This window comes from Callospermophilus lateralis, chromosome 16 (genome assembly GCF_048772815.1).
Source record: "Callospermophilus lateralis isolate mCalLat2 chromosome 16, mCalLat2.hap1, whole genome shotgun sequence".
NCBI classification, from domain to species: domain Eukaryota; kingdom Metazoa; phylum Chordata; class Mammalia; order Rodentia; family Sciuridae; genus Callospermophilus; species Callospermophilus lateralis.
This window is the reverse complement of record NC_135320.1, coordinates 14556576-14570659: the sequence shown is the minus strand read 5'-3', so window position 1 is coordinate 14570659 and position 14084 is coordinate 14556576. Positions and strand designations below refer to the sequence as shown.

Genomic DNA, 14084 nt, shown 5'->3' with positions numbered 1-14084 from the left:
TTGACCAAAGCACTAATTCAAATTAAACAAAATCACACCAATTCAGTTAAACTGTTTAAAAAAAAATAGGCATTATTTTCCTATTTCATCATTAAACCTGCTCTTTTCCCTGTAAACCTGGAGTATTTTATGAATTATAGAATGAAAAGGTCTAGTTATACCAGTTAAAAGAACGTCAATTTCTCCCAAAATGAAAGCACAAAAAATGTTATCAGTGTAAAATTAAAAATTCAAGGAAGATTAAGATGTAGGAGAGTTATTTGTAGCAACATACATTCATATATATATATATACATGAGCATTTAAAATTACAGTTTTATATATATAAATTACAGTTATATATATATATAAAATATAAATATAAATTACAGTTTTATATATATAAAACTGTAATTTTATATGCTCATGTAAACTAAGGGGAACAATAAGAATAGTTAGTGAAGAATCAGTTCATAAACATGCAAATATAACTTGTTATGAAACATAGAAAAACTCCTTCCTACTTGGAACTTCCTACTTGGTCAGAAAATACTTCCCTACTTAGAGGCACTGTATGACCAGGAACACTGGCAAGTTTTTTATCACAAGTGTGTGGTGAGGGAAGCCACTTGTTCCCTTCACACAGGGATCCCATATTGGTGGATAGAGTCTAAGAGGGAAACCCCATGTTAATGCTCCCCCCAACTTCCTCACTGGCGAGGGACAACTCACCACAACAGGCACTGACATGGAAATGCTCTTGGTCACCACCAATAAGAAAGCATTCCTTTACCTAATTAGTGGTACCAGGACACTCAACCTGGAAAAACTCTTTCCACTTCCTTGGACAACAACAGCATGGGATCTCAGCCATAGAAATAGCCTTGAACATGGTGTAGAATTCATATCACAGATACGAGAGTGAGACTCAGTGGTAGAGCACTTATCTAGTATGTGTAAGACTGGGTTCGATGCCAAGCACCACAAAAAACAAAATGTGCATTGTAAATGGAACCATAGAGCACAAAACTCTTTGTGAAGCAATTAATTCTTGCTAAAAAAGAAAACCATTGAGACACATAGTTGCCTATCATGATAAACAAATTGGCAAAAATGCAATAAAAATCATGTGTCAACCAGGAGTATCACTTTGAAAATATCAATTTGAAAGAGAAAAGATAATCAACTAACAACATTGAGGTAAATCACATGTTGGAATTTTCTGACAAAAAATTGTTTTCAATATGACTATTATGTGAATTTAATTTATCTAACATAAATCATTGTTGTATCAGCAATACTAAAAGGGGAGAATTTCCCTTTTAATTAATACAAAGTAATTTGTGATATCTGATTCTATATTTTTTCCCTAGCAATTTTGACATGAAAACTATGTTTATATAACTAAGACCTTCTTCTATTCCAAAGACAGTAATTCAAATGAAAACTTACCACAATTTGTATGATCATACTCAAATATATGTGGAACAGTTGGATATTTGTTTAAGAGTATATACGACATAATCTTCAAATGAAATGTAAGAATGATGGTAATTCTAAGAAGTGAGAGGAAATTGAAAAACCTATGAAAATACTATTTTTTCTCCAGCTGCAAGTGAAATTGAGATTCAATGGATGCCTATATCCACTGTGAATTTAAAGTTGATAAAAGAAATAATTCACCTGCTAAATGTACTGACAGCAGAGTACTCAAAAATCTCTACATCTATAGTTTTAGTCACATATGAGTTGAGTTTCCTAGTTAGGAGAGAATGGCAGGTGTGGTCTCACCTGTATGTCCACCCCAATGGACAGTCATATTCAACAAATCTGGGCAAAGGCACAGTTGGTATAAACAGCCAGGGAGACCAAAATGTAAGTCTACCTACATGTCTGACAAGAATTTTAATGAAATCCTAATGAAAATGTTTCACAGAGGAAATACAAATCTTTTAAATAATTTTTAAATGAAAAATTACAAAATCCCAGCAAAGAAATTTCAAGTTATAACAAAGATCCAACTGGAAATTATAGATCTGAGACCGAATAACATAATAAACATAACATAATAAAATAATTTCTGTATTAGCTCAAAAATAGAGATGAGGAAGGATAGAGCTAATGAAGATGAGGATATCAGTAGAATTTACCCAAAATGAACAGCAGAGATGATATAGATTTTAAGAAACCATAGATTCAGCAACCCACATGATAAGAGCAAAACATACAAAGTTTATATCAAAAGGGAGATGAGAAAGAAATATTAAGACTGTAAAAATATGTAAACAATAACTGAAAAATTCTCAAATGGGGACATAAACATGAGCCCACAGTCTTAAGAAGTTTGTAATAAACACAGAAAATAATGATAGTAGAAAATAATTTTCCCAAATTGGTATAGGAGACCTATAAAAATAATAACATCATTATAAATGGTATAAGAGTGAGAGCCTTAAATCCCTGGGTTAAGAAAAAATAAAAGAATATCCATAGTAACCACCTTTCGTCAAAATTTTAATTGAGTACTATTCTAGGATGAGGGAATAAGTACCCAGATTCAAAAAGAAGAAACAAAAATCTTTTTTTTTAATATTTATTTTTTAGTTGCAGTTGGACACAATCCTTTTATTTTATTTATTTTTATGTGGTGCTGAGGATTGAATCCAGGGCCCTGCACATGCTAGGTGAGTGCTCTACCACTGAGCCACAACCCAAGGCTCCCCCCACACCTCCAAAACAAAAATCTTTATCTCCAGATGACATGATCATTTATATAGACAATTCAGGGGGTGAAAGTACTAAATCTAATAAGTGATAATAATTATTTTTAGCAACACAGCAGGGTATGAGATAAATATACAAATAACAGGTATTTTTCTGTGTCTTAGCTATCAGAATTTCTTACTTAAAAACTAGCACCATTTATAAAAAGAACAAAATACAAAATACTTATGTATTAACATAACAAAAGTTATGAAGTTCTATACATGTAAATCTCCTGATCATTTCTAAGAGTAATTTTAAAATTTGTAAGTAAGTGCACCAGAGAACTCAATACTGGTAGGATAAGGGCAATTCCAATGGGAAGGCAGCACTTTTCTGCAGAAATTGACAACTGTATTCTAAAATCATGTAAAAATTCAAGAAATATAGAATACACCATCTCTGAAAAGTTTTGTTCTTAACAATTGTTAACATTACTTGATTTCAGAAATTATACAAAGTATCAAGCCATGTGAAATTGTCAAAAAGGAGAGACAGATGAAATTTGAAGAGTGTCCAGAAACAGGCACAAACAAAAATTTTTTAAAAAAACAATTTTCAACAAAAGTCAAAGAACAATCTTCCCAATCAACAGTGCTTTGGGAATCTCAGGCGTAATCATTAAAAATAAAAGGAAAAAAAAAACAGAATTTCAACCTGTACCTCAAACTACATACTAAAATAAAACTACATTAAAGTGAATGAGAGATATAAATATAAAACGTAAAATTATAGAATCCCTAGAAGTGAACTTTGAAGAAAATCTTTGTGACAGTACAGTAGAAAAAGATTTCTTAATTATTACACATAAACAACCCACAAAAGAAGAAATGAGTAAATTGGAAGTCATAAAATCTTAACCATTCTGTTGTATGAAAGACACTCTCAAGGGAGCTACAAGCTATGAGGAAATGGATCTTTATCTGATAAATTATATAAAGAATTCTCAAAAATCAATAATAAAGCAAATGATCCAGGAAGACTTAGGCAAAATTCTTAAGCATGTATGTCCCTAAGAAACTTATATTGATGGCAAATGAGTGCATAAAAATATGATTGACATGATTAGAATTCAGGAAACTGAAAATTAAAACAGCAGTGAGATACCACTCTAATTCTTCTGAAATGTCTAAATTATAAATGCCTAAGATACCAGGCTTGGGCAAGGTAGTGGAGGAACTAGGAATCTCAGGTGTTGCTCATGGTAATATAAAATGCACAACTTTAGAAAAGACCTTGGAAGTTTCAAGGCATTGATATGTAAAACTACTAAAGGATCCAGCACATTTATTTTCAGAAATTTGCCAAGTGCAATGAAAGCTTAAATCTTTACAAATATTTTTTTTTTTTCACTAATGCTCATAGTAGCTGCATTTGCAATCCTCAGAAACTGCAGACATCTTAAATTTCCATCAAAAGGTGAATGGATAAAGAGACAGAGGATACTTTTATAACAGAACATTATTCAACAATAAGAAGAAACAGAAATGTACTATTGATTTAACTATAAACTGAAAGAATAGGAAAGAGTATAAAATAATTATACTGAGTAAAAGAAGTCAGGTAAAATACTCCCCATAATGCAATTTTATTTATATAAAATGGTAGAAAATGCACACTAACTTATAGTGTTACAAAGCAAATTAGTTATCTCACTAAAGGGAAGAAAGGAAGAAATGAAAGAATCATAAGGTGGCAAAATAAAATGGTAGGTAAATGAAAATTTGATCTTGACTATGCTGTTGACTTTTAGATAATGAGCTGAGAATAAATCTCAGTAAAGTTTTACATGTAAGTGATAACAAACACGCACATATATGTACATGTATACCCAGCTATATCAAACTGTCAAATTGTGTACTTTTTAAAGCATGTACAGTTTATTGAATATAAATTGCATTCCAATATGAGTGGCTATGTCAACACAAAATATTTTTAAACAATGCAAAAAAATAAAAGTATTTCACCTTATTAAAAGTAAAAAGAAAATATAGAAAATTATGCAATAATTTTCATAGATATAAAAGAAAGTTGATAAAACCTTTTAGAAAACTGAGTACACACACTATTATCCTACATATTCAAAGGATATCTACAAAAAAACTTAAATATCATTGTTAATGGTGAATTATTGAATAATTTATCTCTGAGTTAACAATGAGGTAAAAATGTCAATTATTCCCTTTTTTCCTTAATATTTTTCTGGTCTTAATGCAATCAACAAGAAAGAAAATAATATGTAATAGAATTGGGAAAAAAAGGAAATTGTAATTATGCAGAAATATCAGTATTTTAAGGATAGGAAATGTTTAAGAACTTATAGACATTATTATATAGGATATAATTGGGTCATTAAGAGAGCTCACTGTAGAATATAAGGCACAAAATTGATATGAAAATATAAGATTTTGTTAATATTAACAAACAAATTTAATGTGAATAGTTAAATCAATAGAGGAATATTTTATGTCATGATTTGCTATATTCAATAACAATATTATTTATGCTTTATTTTTATATAAATTCAAGACACACTCAAAGTCCAATTTTGATTTCTTTTTTTTGGCTTAGTTTGACCTTGTTATTTTTTCTTATGGATTTGCACTGACATGATAGTATAAACACAACATTGATATCATCAATAGTACATAACTGACTGGAGAATTTTGACAAAGTGAAATATAGGAGGAAGTGGAATAAAGCAACCAAATGCTCATATTAAAAGTGTGCAATAAATAATATGTAGGGTTAAAAATAAGTGCAAATATGACATGTGTAAGTTCATTTGAGTACCTAAGAAATAGTAATGGACAACTGTCCTCTTTTATATCTTTACATTTGTGCTTCAACCTTGAAATTCTGTTCAAGTATAACTGAGAAACTTAAGAACTTTAAAAATCTATAAAATCTCACCATGGACAGATTTTGCATTGAAATAAAAAGCCACGGACATATAGGTATTTGTCTGTTTTGAGCCCCTGGCTCATATTCTTTTCTTAATTGATGTAGGGATATTAATCTTTTCAGTGAAGAGAATTAAGATAGTGTGCATTATTTTCTTTTCAGGTTTTCTCCTATGCTTTGAAAGCACTTTCTATCAGTCTAATATTGTCAAGTTTGAAAATACAGTTTATACAACATAAATGATTGAAAATAGATATTTCCTGTAAAATCAGAAATCTGCATCAACAAATCCCATTATCATTTTTTTTTTGTTTTCATTCACTTTTTATGATTCCAGTTAGCATAGTTATTCTCTCAAATTGCCTTAGGTTAAGTACCTGAGCAAAACAACAGAGGTTGGTGAATGATAGCAGTCAGTCAGAATGGAAAAGGGAAATGGAATCAGTGATATTTATGGGTTTAATATTAAATTCATTACAAATCTAACAACTCAGTTTATAAACTGGGTGCTCTTATGTTCTACTTCCTGGTAAAAAGGAAAACCTCATACAATCTTGTGTTGTTCTTGACTCTTTCTTCTGTTTCCTGGGAGGCCATTCTATTTTTATAAGCTTTCAAAGAGGAATTTAGGTACTAGCCACCATTCATGTGTGTTGTCACAAGAGGACCAGAGCTGGGATGGCTTTCACTTGTTGAGAAAGAGAGTGTGGCTGCTTTGCTTGGGACAATAGGGAGCACACATCAGGGCACACACACACACACACATCTTCTGAGACTGTAAGATAGTGAGAGGCAGGGTTGTAAGGATGTTCATTACTGGCCTCACATGATGTCAGGAGAAATAAGAGAAGAATATTAACTATTGCTTTTCGCTGATGACATTCAGGGGAATGGTCACCTAGCATTTTACCTTAACATGGAGCTCAGTTCATTATTGCCTAAAGTCCTGGATCTTGGCTGTACATGATCTTTAACGTGACACTGAGGACTGAGTTTGACAAGTTGCTTTACAAACTAAATAGAAACTGTAATGTGCTTTACTGTTCATTTACCCTAAAATAACCACCTCATGAATGCATCAAATAAATGGATCCTTTCTCATGCATTGGCTTATGAATGGGTGGAAAATAATAATGATGATATATAAATGAATATATAAATATCTACATCTCTATCCATCTATACACATATATCTATATACACATATATATTATAAAAACAGTATAAGCATTTTCAGTCCAGAAAATAAAAAAACAATATTGTGCTATGATTATATATAGTTTTATTTCTAAACAGAAAACCCTAAAAATATCTGGAAATTATTGTCAATAAAATTAATTTCAAAAATTATTATCAGTATTTCATCAACAAGTGAAAGACATATATTTCCACTAGATATTTAAAATACTTTAGAAGGACATTTGGTCAAATTGAGCAACAATTTCTAATAAAACTGCTAAGGAAATGAGAATAGAAGCAACCTACTGGCCTGCTCCCTGCTTTGGGCTGAGCCCAGCATGCTCTTTAAGTAAACACTTGCATTGGTATTGTTCTCACCTCCCTCTATTCTTTGCTCAGAAATCTCAGCAGTGAGTTCTTTGCTCACTAACCTAATTAATACAGCCCTCTACATACCTCTTTCTTTGCTTGCCTGCTTTATCTGTCATTTTCCATGCAGATAAGCATCTCCCAAACTGCCCCATCCTGTGCTGACAGGTAATCTACTTACAGCAGATATAACCTCTCTTCTGCCCTTGTCTGTCTCTGCCCTTGAAACCTGTGCTATCCAATGGCAGCAAGCTCTATCTTGTCCAGGAGATGTATTTAAACTAGCCTCAGGTGCCACCTGGCTCATAGTGAGTCCTTGTTACATAAGTTCAATAAAGTTGATTTCAAACAAATAAAAACTGCCCTAGAGGTTAAAACGATAAAACCATACTGATTAAAATCAGGTATTATCTGAAGATGCCCTCTATCCCCATGATTTTTCAATAATCTTTGATGAGTTTTGACAAAAAGCAATGAAATAAAAAAATCACTTTTATAGCCATTGAGAATTTAACATAATCTCTCTTTATTAAAAATACCACTGGATGATTTTTTAAAAATCTAATAGACTCCACTAAATAACAGTTAAATTAACCAAGTAACTTGGTGAAGTTGCTTCAATCAATACTAGAAATGAAATACTCTTTTTCTGAACTTGGCCGTGGCCCAGTGGTACCATGTTCATCCTGCTTGTGGAGTGCCATGAGATGAAACCCCAACACAGCCCCGGCATGGTGGTGCATGCCTGTAATCCCAGCAGCTCTGTAGGCTGAGACAGGAGGATCATGAGTTCAAAGCCAGCCTCAGCAAAAGTGAAGCACTAAGCAACTCAGTGAGACCCTGTCTATAAATAAAACACAAACCAGGGCTGGGGATGTGCTCAGTGGTTGGGTGACCTTGAGTTCAATCCCTGGGTCCCAAAGAATAAACATAAAGGAAAAATAAAATTAAATTTCAAAAATCCCAGCATAGCAAAAAAAACCAAAATACTACCTTTCCCAATTCCAATAGTAAACACCAGAAGAAATATGGAAAATCAACCGTACAAAATCCTTAGGGATTTAACTAATAAGCATAGATTGCTTTGAAGTAATTTTAAAATTCTTTAAAGAACAGAAAACAAAATTTCTTCCTTGCCCTCATAAGCTGCATACTTATTGAAATGTTCTGTAAGGCCAAATTAAATGAATAAATAAGTTTTAAAACATTTCCATACACACACAAACACACACACACACAAACACACACAAGAAAATCTTAGAAAAAGAACAGTTGTAGGGATAGAAGATTCGAACTTTCAATATCTGAGCATGCTATAAAGTCACATAATAAAATTGATACCCTATTGATATTAGAGAAGACAAATCACTGGAAATGAGCACAACTCCAATAAATCTTAACATACGTGAACTAGAAATACTTGAAATATATGAAAAGAGATTTTTTTTAAAATTTAGTGTTTAAAGAACTGATTATGAATGTTGCCAACATATCTGATTATTCTTACAGAAGAAAATAAACCAGCACAATTTTATAGAATGTGCTGATAATAAATCCAAGTAGATTAAAATTTTGTATGTAAGTAATACCACAGGAATAATCATAAGTAACTATAAAGGATAAGTCAAAGAAGAGAAGAAAGTGTTAAAATGGACTTCAAACGCAGAACTAAGAAGAGAGATCTACATCCTTAAGTTACATCTGTAAAGCTACATTGTAAATGGAAATATTGCAAATTTTGCTTGTTGTTTATGTTCTGCTGAGTTAATGACTTCTTTCTAAGAGATATGAATAAAGTAGATTTCTGTTTATGTTTGGTTTTAACTTCTTTTTTTGGGGGGGGACACTAGGGATTGAACCCAGAGGTATTTTATGTTACTTAGGGTCTTGCTAAATTGCTCAGATGGACCTCAAACTTGTAATCCTCCTGACTCAGTCTCCAGAGCAACTGGGATTACAGGCGTATGTCAGTGCGCCTACTTTCTATACGCAGCTCCTATCCAGGCCACCATTAGCTCTTGACATCATGCTTTTGAATGATCTTAAAAGAAAATTTCTATGGTTTGAAAACTTCCTAAGGTTAAATAAATAAATAAATAAAAACAAAAACAAAAACAAAAACAAGGAAGAAGATAATATTTACTATGTCACTCTTATCTGGATTAAAACAATGAAGAAAAATTAGCTTCATTCTTACATAATCTTTGATAAAGATTATTTGAAACAGTAGAAACAAAACTATCCCAACATGTAAATTATACATTTTATGATGGCAAAGCTCCAATTTACCTCTCTTGAATACTGCTGTCATCTTTAATGAACTGAAATACACAACAAGTTCCTAAACAGTACATTTTCAGAGATAAAAACGACCCACATGACATGCAACATTGTTAAAATATTCAAGACTTTCTTAAAACAATATTTTCTCTACTGGCAATTAGACCATACTATCTAACTAATATGTTCTTTTGATTTGTTAAATTTGTTCCTGTGAAAAGTCTTACAATCAATTGAATGGTTGATCATTCACATTTATTCAAATAAATAATAGCACAATATACTAATTATCATTAAAAATAAGAGCTTATACAGTTACTCTAAGTGCCTAAATACAATACAGCTTTAGTTTTATAAAATAAAGTCTGTGAAACAAATGAAAGTTATATTTGACTTTACAAATGAGTACTTGTAAACACTGTAAAGCCAAGTGACTTGCTCCAATATAGCAGACAATACATGACAGAGTGGACAAGATGTCCATGTGTAAGTGACTTCTCCCCTCCTACTTTCCAGAAAGGTTAATAGGACATCCATGTTCCTACCTAACTGAAACTTAGTACTCACTGATCAATGCTTCCCAATACTCCCCTCCTCCTCTCATCTCCCCAGCTTCTGGTAACCAATATGCTACTCCCAATTTCTATGCATCAATTTTTGATAGTCAATATAGGAGTGAGAACATGCTGTACCTGTCTTTCTGTGACTGGCTTATTTCACTTAACAGAGTTCTATAGGAATAAGGGGCTCTGGGGGAGTTTTGCTCTGTAGGATGACTACAGGTAACAGGTACTATGTACAAGAAGCAAGAAGAAAGATTAGGGAATGTTTTCACTATGAAGAAATGATACATGTTTCAGGAGATGAATATGCTCAGCATGATTTTAAAAGTATATATTTAAGTGTAATACTTTACCAGGTCTGCATAGATCAAAATGTTAGATGGTTCCTTGTTAATATAGACAATTTTTATGTTTTACTTCAGTTAAATTTTTAGATAAAATTCTTTTAAATAAGTCAAAAGAAAATATTACATAGTTTCTTAAAAAGCACATTTTATTCTAATATCAATTTTGAGATGATAATCAGCACATATCAACCTTCATCTCCTTATTTATAGAGAACAGAGAAAACCAAGAGAACATCTCCATAAGACTTGCAATATTTCCATTTACTATGTAGCTTTACAGATGTAACTTAAGGATGTAGATCTCCCTTCTAGGTTCTGGGTTTGAATTCCAGTTTAATACTTTCTTCTCTTCTTTGACTTATCCTTTATAGTTACTTATGATTATTCCCGTAGCATTACTTACAAACAAAATTCAAACTGTTGAAATAAACTATCATACAGTTGATAATATTTGATACAACTGCATCTAATGTAAATAACTTAGCACATATTTACCTTTAATTCATAAGTGTAAATCCATAGTTATATAAATGCCTATTTTATAATTAGGGTACCAGAGTTAAGTAGAATTGTTGAAGGAAGAGAGAAAGCAACACTTTTTCCTTATTTATTAAAATTCTGTATAAGATTATCTCAAGCATAATGAATTGCCAAGAACTGAAAAACAAAGCTAAACACTATCACACCCACATTCGATTTACAGCTGCAGAATATGGTTGCTAAATATTTGTTTATGCATATTATCACAAAATGTTTGCAAAACAGAGAACTAAGAAGTAAATATTTTAGAACTGCTTACATTGCTCCCTGTCATATAATGTCATTTCAGTCTATTGTATGAGTCATTTAAATATGTTATTCTGAAGTTTGAATTCATCCCCTGTGAACACACATAATCTGATACCATAATCAGCACCCTGGGGACACTGTGGAGTGGGCTGTGCCAGAACTTCCTATTGAACTGAAGTCTTCCCAGGGAAACACAGCTGTGCCACCATGGAAAAGCAATGGTTTCTTTGGGAACTCCGTAATCCAAAAAACACTTAAAAATATCTGTGCATGTCCCAAATGTATCGTGTTAAATAAATAGGAAGAAAATAGTCTTTCTTATGTGTTGCTAAATATTTAAAGAAAAAGATAATCCATTCTATTATTCAGTGATTACTCTAAATTTCAGTCTTCCAAGAAATCTGTCATACACAGAAATGTCAAACATATAATAATTATAAAATCCATTAATATATTTATCGAATTATACAAGATCCATGGACTTTATGTGATTCTTCAAAATTTAATATATATTTGGAAATCAGGTATGCCTCCTTCTTTATTTGGAAATGAGTGAGGATAGCTAAGGATGACCTTTATCAAATTATAAAATCATTGCCTTTCTATTTTGTGACTTCATATTGTTTTCTAGTCCTCTTTTCTATTTTAAGCCCTACTTTTGTTATCCAACAGCATCAAAAGGACCCTTCCTAAATGACAAAACAGACAAACCCTTTAGGAACTCTCATGTGCAATCCTTTGGGTTTCAGACTCAGATTTCATTTTCATTCCCATTCCTCTTCAAACCGAATCAATCATTATCTCATTCCAAGGAATCTCCAAAAGCAGAGTATGATACTATGTTAAACACAGTTTGTTGCCAGTAATATGAGAATCTTCAAGTCCTATGATTGCATTTCAGCAGAGGCCCCTGCAATTTATGCATCTTGTGTGACGTTCCAGCAATGGTGTAGTCACAAGGAAGTAAAGGAAATGAAGTAAATGCCAATTTCGGAAGACTTGAGGTCATTCATTTGAAACATAAGATTGAGACAGTTTACATCCAGCTAGACATTTTAAAAGAATGAGGGTTCTGGAGAGTGTGTGAACTCACAAATAATACTTTCAAATAAAACAGCATTTCAAGAAACTACTGGTTGTAATTCTCATAAACATTGCCTTTACAAAACAGGTGGTGAGTAGGTGGGAATGAGAGAGCCGGGCTCCCAGCCCATATGGAGTATTAAAGGCATAAGACTCATGAGTCTTTAAAAATTCCCTTGTTCTTACTCCACCTGCCTTAGTTATATTTGAAGTTTTGAGTAGGATAAGGGTTTTGTTTGTTATTAATAAGAGGAAGAAAAGGAGCTGTTTTCACTTCTATGTCTAATATTTCTCTGGTCTCCATAGCAACGTAGGGTTGCAAAGCCCCCCCGGACAGAGCTACTCCACAAATACAACCTGGTGAGAGGAAAGAGGAAGCATGAGAAAGACATCTTGACAGCTTGATTGGGGCAACAATTTGTCAGATCACTGGACTGGGAAATCACTACAACTCTGCTGACTCTGTTCCTATCTCAGCTTCATAAACCAGGGACTGCATAAATACATCCGTAACATGTTACATGCAGGGTTGAAAATCTAGGACCTGTGCTGTTTCCATTCACTGCTGGAATTGACTGTCTCGCTTCCATTTCTGTGCAGAAACCACAAAACCGATTAATAGCAACAAATATAGCATTTTACAGGAAACAATTAAGAGCAATAAAGCATGCCTACTCTTTGATATTGTTTTGTGAAAAAACCGGGAACAGAATTCTTAGACCTTTTCCAAACCACTCCTTGAAACTTTCTTTGATGTAAGCAGGAAATATATTCATAATCTTGTTTCAGCAGCTGATAAGGAAATAGATGAATATTGTGATTTCTATATTATTCAAAAGTAATATAAAAACATTCATCTGTTGATAAGCACCTAGGTTGGTTCCATAGCTTAGTTATTGTGAATTGAATTGCTATAAACATTGATATGGCTGCATCACTGTAGCCTGAGGATTTTAAGTCTTTTGGGTATATAACAAGGAGTAGAACAACTGGGTCAAATGATGATTCCATTTCTAGTTTTTTGAGGAATCTTCATACTGCTTTCCAGAGTGGTTGCGCCAATTTTTAGTCCCACCAAAAATGATGAGTGTACAATTTTCTCCACATCCTCACCAACATTTATTGTTAATTGTATTCTTGATAATTGCCATTCCAACGGGGGTGAGACACATGAATAAAGAGCCTACAGAATGGGAGAAAAATCTTTGCCACCTGCAGCTGATATAGGACATTAATTTGCAGGATATACAAAGAACTCAAAAAAATTAACACCAATAAATAAATAAATAACTCCACAAACCCCAAAGAGCCCATTTAACAAATGGGCAAAGGAACTGAACAGACACTTTTCAAAAGAAGAAATATGAATGTTCAACAAATATATGAAAAAAATGTTCAATATCTCTATCAATTAGAGAAATGTAAATTAAAACACCAATGAGATTTCAAGACATAATTTTGTAAAGAATACAAAGCTGTGTTTGACAAAGTTTTGCCATCAGGCCAATGTGACAGGAAAACTTGAAAGATCATTAATATTGTGCATTCTTTATGTTGTTAACATATTCATGCTAGGAGATTGTATCTTATCTATTTTAATGGTAACTGCTAGTTTGTTTCCATATATTTTCTTGAATCCTGTGGTGTTACATATTAGAAGCTTGTTAAAATGTCTCTGCTTATATCACCCTTAATAAATAATAAATAAATTTCAGTATACCAATCACTACAGCTCCAACTTTGCAATGGGTTTTGACAAATATCTCCCTTGTATATTTTTTGAGGTACATCAGCAAAGAAGTAAAAGTGGCCCAATCCATTACAAAGT

General features: G+C 32.4%; 1 protein-coding gene across 2 annotated transcripts in view; it reads right to left on the bottom strand.

The window, feature by feature from the left end:
• Sntg1 (syntrophin gamma 1) overlaps nucleotides 1-14084 on the bottom strand; it is a 317747-nt gene that overhangs the window by 231110 nt on the left and 72553 nt on the right. The window lies entirely within an intron of this gene.